At 41.2% G+C, this 5,712-nt stretch overlaps 1 non-coding gene across 1 annotated transcript; it reads left to right on the top strand.

Moving 5' to 3' along the window:
• The first annotated feature begins 5,192 nt into the window (after nt 1–5,192).
• LOC115869662 lies at nt 5,193–5,383 on the top strand. The gene has a single exon (XR_004046315.1). It is a non-coding gene; the product is annotated as a U2 spliceosomal RNA (small nuclear RNA).
• The last annotated feature ends 329 nt before the right edge of the window (nt 5,384–5,712 follow it).

The raw sequence follows: 5,712 nt of genomic DNA, 5'->3' as shown, positions 1-5,712 counted from the left end.
TGTATCATACTCCAGATGGTAAGTTTACTATCATTATTATTATTTAAGAAAGATACACGCCTGCATTGAAATAATTAGTTCTCTAACGCCTTTTGTAAAATAGAAATAGAAAAATAATGTCATTTGCATTGTCAACGCAGTGTTCGTAAAACCATAAAAGCCATATTACTGTCTCCTGATAAATCTGTGATAATAGAGTAAAGTAAAATACCTTTTAAGACACTTAAGGAAGAGGTGGAATGATAAGGTCATGGTTTGGGGGTTCATTTTCTCTCGCTCCTTTTGCTCTACCCCTCTAGAGACAGTAATTAAGAATTGATTCCCTGAAACAATGTAAAATAGCTTTCAAAATAGTTGAAAATACATTCCTAAGCTCAGAATTTTACTTGGCCCATAAAATTTGAATGGGTTCTGTCCACACATAGCAGTACTTAGCAATACTCTTAATAGCTTTTCCCAGCCCCACTATTCCCTTATATAATTGCTACACTCCCAGTTCCAGTTTGCAAGCAGCAGATCCATTTTATTTTCAGCATGCACATTACCATGGAACACACATCCTAAAAAACATCTTCATCGCCCTGCGTCCATTCCATCTCAGAGCGACCCCATGGGGCCGAGCAGGACTGCCCCTGTGGGTTTCCGAGGCTGCAAGTGTTGACAGGAGCAGTCAGCCTCATCTTCTTCCCTCCCAGCAGCTGGAGGATTCAAACTGCCGACCTCGGAGTCAGCAGCCCGGGGCCGAAATCACAGTGCGCTCCCAGGGCTCATTTGAACGCACGTGGGAAATTTAAAGCAGAACACAGAAAGGTTTTCTTTGTGTAGCAGCTTCAACCCGATTCTTTACACCACTGGGGTCAAGGCGATGTGTCCCTTTTCCTAAGAGACCAGAACCAAAGATAAATGAACAGAAAACCGAGAGACCTCCGAGGAACACGGGCAGCACAGCTGACGGCATCGCTGCCTTCAACAGGGAACATGGTATCAGAATAGAGCTCAACTGTTTGGAACCCTCTTTTACTAGTACACTCTTCTCTCGATGACTGTGAAATAATACAACGGCAAGTTGTCCGCTGATAACTACAAAGACTTGCAGCCAATTTTCATTTAGTGCTCAATATCATGTTTGTACGGTTTCTTGCCCTCCCCTGAGGCACTCGACCTTGATTTTCCTCCCCTCTGCTTTATATTTACACTCATCGTGGACCTGGAAACAGACGAGTCAGAATTCGTGAGGAGAAATGATGGTTTCTGGGAAATTTTAGGGAAGTCACGTTAGCCGATGCTTAGGAGAAGGAAACTTTTTTTTTTCTTCTTTAATCACCCTTAATAAATGAAAAGCAACCACTGCGATTGAGTCAGGTTTGGCTTATAGTAACACTGAAGGACAGAGCGAACCTGCCCTACGGGTTTCTAAGGCCACACACCTTTATGGAAGCAGACTGCCACGTTCCCTCCCACTGAGTGGCTGGTGGATCCCAACCACTGACTTCGTGGTTAGCAGCAGAGTTCCTAGCTATTAGTGAATTAAGAGATGGGACATCAGCAAATTTCTTTCATTGCCATCCTCATGTTTTTATGCATTCATCCTTAACAAATACTTTATGGCAATGACAGCATGATAGAATGTTAAAAGCTTCCAGTGGAAATTGCTTCTCAGAGGATTTCTTACATAGCTGAAACATCGTTACTGTTGTTGGTTTTCATTTAGTGAATGCTAACTCATGATGATTCCATGCCTTACAGAGTTGAACTGATCCACAGTAATCTTCATGGAAGCAGATTACCAGGCTGTTGTTTTCACTGGGCGCTGAATTAAAGATCAATTTAAGAATAAATACGTGATGTCTGTGACTTTCTTGCAAGATCATTAATTTGATCAAATTAAATAAGATAAGACTAGCCACTATAACATGTTATGAATACACTGGCAAACTAGTCTTAATGTATGTAGAAACTGTCGCTTTCTAACATGAGTTCTTAGTTTTAATCAGCTTAGCATACCCATCCATCTTTAAAAGAAAATTATTTTTAAAATGAAGAAGCTATCATATTTAAAAGCCAGAACTAGTTACAGCTAAGATAGTCTAGTTTCCCGTAACACTTTTATTAAGGCTGCTAAGGAATGCGAGAATTCAAAGGAAAACAAATGGCATTTCAAACAATTTAGAATAAACATTTGTTCTTTTCAAATTTTAAAAGGAAAAGAAAATTGTTGATCACCCCATCAAGAAAAGGAACATGATAATATTCAGGAAGGAGGATGTTATGATTATGAATCAAGGCTTTCGATGCCAAGAAAACTTTGAACAACATTAATTCTCTTGAGTTCAATTTCACAAGTCTTCATTTGGCTTGCTTTTCTTTACTATCAGCAGCACTCAAGGCTGCCTCTTCGGTTATACAAGAATGGCAAGGTAGTAACGAACAAGAAAAAAAACAAAGGATAATTTAAGAAAAAGAGAAATTCTATATTCTTTATTCATTTTTTTGCAAGAATTTTTTCCCCAGTAATTTTCCCAGGAAGATATGTTGTTGTGGTTGTTGTTGTTGTTGTTGAAGGCATGTTGGAGTTTCTCCTGACCTTGGAGAAGTGATTTCTGCTCACACCACGTAGTTTGTCTTTGTTCCTTCCATTCTAGTTAGTTGTGACTTTTCCAGAACAATCTAAAACACAAAATCTACAGGAACTTTTTGAAAAGGCAAACATTTCTTCCATTATTTTATTTTGTACTTGATTATGTAAATGTTAATGTTTGTAAATATATTTCCATGGCATCTGGTTGGTTTCAAATAAATGTGCATCTTCTCCAAAAACCACACTCACTGCAGTTAAGTCAATTCAATCTTAGCGGTCCTGTGCAGGGTAGAACTATCCCTGCCGTTTCCGAGACTGTAACTTTCTATGGTAGTAGAACGCCCCCGCTTTCGCCCACAGAGAAGCTGGTGGTTTTGAACTGCTGATGTCGCACTTAGCAATAGAATGTGTAACCTCTATGCAAGCTGGGACTTGGGGACATCATCTTACAGGAGCCTCAGTGACGTAGTGGCTACCCATTGGGCTACTCACCTTAAGGACAGCAGTTGGAAAGCACCACTCTGTGGGAGAAAGATGAGACTTTCTACTTTCATAAAGCGTTCCCGTCTCAGAACTCGGAGGAGCACTTCTCCCTTGTCTGCTGGGGTTGTTATGAGTCAGAAAAACTCAAAGGCATTGAGCTTAGTGCAGCACCTTACAACCTTGTTTTTCCCAGACTGATGTTTTATGTGAGGCACTGGCGCCATCTGCTGGACACACATAAAATTAAAGACTAGGAAATCAGTTCCAAGCATGGAAACAGCCAACCAAAAGTAATCCTGGTTCCTTAAGATTAAACTTTTGTAAAGACACTTGTTGCTTCTTTCCATAATTTTTCAACCTTGTATTGCAGTTGTATATCTAGTAAATGTAGTGAGAACTCACCTGGGAATTTTATCACAATTTTAAAATGTCCTTATAGTCAAGAAAACAAGAACTGAGCATTCTGTAAACTATAAACAGTAGAGGGCTTAGAAATTTCCCTTCAAGGTGCTTCTTGTTCCATTGGCTTGTAGACCCAAAAATACACTGCAGTGGAATTATAATTCCATCATGAGGACAACATTTGAACATTGAGGCAGAGATATTGTTAGAATAACAAATTCAATATTAGTTATAGGAGAGATTAGACCCAAAGCCTGCTTTTACAATTAAAGGACACTGAGGCTAAAACGTTAATCTCTTGTTTAAATGTCAGGACTTCTTGATTCCAAAGGCTAAAACAAGTCATTCTCATTTCGTGTTCTTTATTTCTTTTCTACACAATTATTCCTTCTTACTATTTTGCAGATAACAGAGGTGAGTGAAATGGCACAGAGGGCTATACCCAACCCCCTCTGACTTCCCTCTTGCCACAGGCAGAGGTCAGACATGTCTTTAGCCGCTGTCTTTCCTTAGCTATTCTGCCAACAACCATTCTGGGTCTCTTTCCTTCTCTGTTGGGTCCTGTAACTCGCTTCAGGGGCCACACAGAACTCACAGAGAGTACTCACAGGACTCAGACAACACTCAGGAGTAGGGGCGTTTATTGGGGAAGTTAACAAGTGATACAAGTCCGGGTCTTTGGTTCACAGCAGCCACATCTTTCTAGTCCTCTGCCTCTCCGTCACGTGGCCCTTGGCCTCTGCTTCCATGGGCCCAGAAGCTCCCCAGATGCGCTCTGTCACAGACTCCTATTCTCTGCTGGCTCGCGGGCTCCTTGTCTCCGCCTCTGGTCTCGGCCTAACTTCTTTGCTCTGTCCCTCCTCTCCATGACGCAGTCTCTGGTCCTCTGGATTGGGCCTAAGCGATTTCAAATAGACACCTCCAGCATGCTCCACTCTTGGCTCTTCTTCCAATGGTCCTGGGGTTTCTCTCTGTGTCGCTGTCTCTGAGATGGCTTATTTGTATGGAGAGGTGTGGTTTTTGTCTCTCAGCAGCGAACACACCAAGGAAACAAAGGGTGGTGACCTGGTTCACGCTCTCTACTGCGGCCTCAGAAACACACAGAAACTACCCTATCCAATAAGGGCACGATGGGTTGGAATTGACCTGACAGCAGTGAGACGTGGTGGTGGTGGTGGTTGCTAAAGACTTGATCAACATGAAGGAGACAGATCCCTGATTCTATCTGTTCAGCAACACAGCATTAATTTGGCTAAGAGAAAACACAGAAATCGAGAGCTAGATGGAGGAATCTGCACACGGAGAAAATTGTGTTGATTTAGTCACAATGTTGGTTGCTCCCAGTGCTGCGCACTGTTGCGATGGCACATCAGGTACGACTGCATTTAATGCTGAAATCAGGCCGTGGATAGGAAAGCCGAGGAGGAGCACCAACCACTGTGCCAAACCCAATGCTTACAAAGACAAGACAACCCCAACCCACTCTCACTGTGATGTCATGAACGCCTAGCATCTCTTCTTCTACTCAGCCCTAATCCAGGAACTCGAAAGGAATGCGGAGCAGAACAGCAAGTCTTCACAACGCTCTCAGGCTGGCGGCAATGCCACCACGTTTTCTAGCCAAAAATTCCTTGGGCTCACATTCAGCATCTGTTTGTCCCCAAACCTATTAGTACTAACATATATAAGTACAAAAGTTATATGAGGTCCTGTTACTTTATATTTTCTCATCGCTTCTCGGTTTTTTGGCTAAGATCAAGTGTAGTACCTGCTCTTATCAGTTTAATATCTGATACGTCCTCTATCTGAGGACAAGATATTAAATGTATTTTTGCAAATAGGAGTTGGACCAGGAGCTTGCTCCATCCACTTCATGCATCAGCCTGGTATTGCAGTACTTCCAGGAATGGTGCAGCCCCTCAGGGGGCTTGTAAAAAAAATTTATATTTTCTTGATATTTTTAAGGATTTTGTTAAAAAAGGAACTTAACAAAAGATTGATAATCCCCAAATGGTGGAAGTTACAGAAGTTTGCAATTTGCTGATGGGTATGTTCCAAAAGGTACAGTATTTAGTCTGAATTTTATCCAGACAAAAATCACAAAAGAATTCATTAAAAATAAACAAAATCAAATAAAGTCAGTAATTTAATCAAGTTTTGTGGTTTACTTTCCTAAAATTGAATCAAATATTCTTTAAAAAAATGAAATATTCCGCTTTGAGAAGACTTCCTAGCTTCTCATGCTAGGC

Source organism: Echinops telfairi, unplaced genomic scaffold (assembly GCF_000313985.2).
Source record: "Echinops telfairi isolate 266 unplaced genomic scaffold, ASM31398v2 ScPeMD7_33;HRSCAF=127, whole genome shotgun sequence".
In the NCBI taxonomy this organism is placed as follows: Eukaryota; Metazoa; Chordata; class Mammalia; order Afrosoricida; family Tenrecidae; genus Echinops; species Echinops telfairi.
This window is presented reverse-complemented; position numbering and strand designations above follow the sequence as displayed.